Source organism: Octodon degus, unplaced genomic scaffold, assembly GCF_000260255.1.
Source record: "Octodon degus isolate 3935 unplaced genomic scaffold, OctDeg1.0 scaffold00155, whole genome shotgun sequence".
Lineage (NCBI taxonomy): Eukaryota > Metazoa > Chordata > Mammalia > Rodentia > Octodontidae > Octodon > Octodon degus.
Window position 1 is genome coordinate 411,788 of NW_004524731.1, and position 1,409 is coordinate 413,196.

Sequence of the window (1,409 nt, forward strand, 5' to 3'; positions counted from 1 at the left end):
TTCTTGAATTTAATATACATTTTATTTAAAAAGTATTCATTGAACCATATAAATAGCATATTTATTATTTTTTAAAATATTGATATTCTGTAGTTTCTTTTAAAAATATGAATCTGTACAGTATCTTAGCACACAATACTTTTTAATCAAAATACTCAGCATTACACCTGAAACTAGTAAAAACCTTCATCATGTTTTTTTCTAAATACATTTCCTGCCTTTAGTCTCTAGGTTGGCAGTATCTTCCTAAAACTTGACCAAATCTGTGTTTCTTATTTGACAATTAATCACACATTTGTGTTGATATAGTTTGGATGTTAATACTCTATGTTAAGTGATACTGTCAAAGACTTTCTACACTGCTGTAATCCAGCTCTTCATTCTGCTAATGATTTTTTTGCTTACAGTGTTTCTCCCATCTGATATCATCCAATACATTTACTTTCGTGATCCTAATATATTGCACGGATTTGTTTCAAACTATCCAATTTCTCATCTAAATTTTAACTACATAGGCTTATTCATTTTATTTTTATTAGTTTGAATGCTTCACAGTCTTTACCTTTTTCAGGAAAAATATTTTTTAATTATTATCTTATTTTTTGTATATTAATTCCATAATTTCTGCTCAGCTTCTTGTTTTATTTTTTACTATCTCAAGAAATTTAAAATATACAATTAGAGTACTACCTTGTTGTCTTTTAAATGTTTAAAAATCAAATTTTTCTGAGAATTCTTGTTTTAAAAATTTATTCAAGGTTTCTCAGAGTATGTGATATTTTCACTTTCATTTTTCATTTGATATTAATTATTTTTAGTTTCTTCAATAATATCTTGAATAATCCACTGGGCAATCAAAACATTTATTTAACAAATATAATCTTGTATTTTCACTTATAATATTGTGTAAGATTTCTGAGTTTATGTATTTTATGAATTCTAATATCATTAAATTGAAAAATATATGAATTTCTAGAGAAACATATACTCATCTTTAAAGAATTTCTTCATTTCTGTTTCTCTAAGATAATGTTTGATTGTTTTTATAACCATACAGGACTAATGAGTGCTGATCAAAAATCAGCAAAGACAAGTACTCAATACATTTATAACAGTGACGCCTGCATGATCAAGATATTGGTAAGTTTTTTATGAACAATAACTCTTGCCATCTAAATTAAAGGTTTTGTCCTTGGAATGCATTAATGATTTAACTCAACTACTGGAATGTAAATAAGATGAGGTAAAGTATTCTGTGAGCTAAGGTTTTGAGTTCAATAATTTGCATTTAGATAGCATTTTTATGACTGAAAACACTGAAGCATTGACTAAGAAAAACATCAAAGTACGTCAGAGCCTTGAAATGTATCAAAGGTCATAAATAAATATAATATTTTCTAGTTGTGATA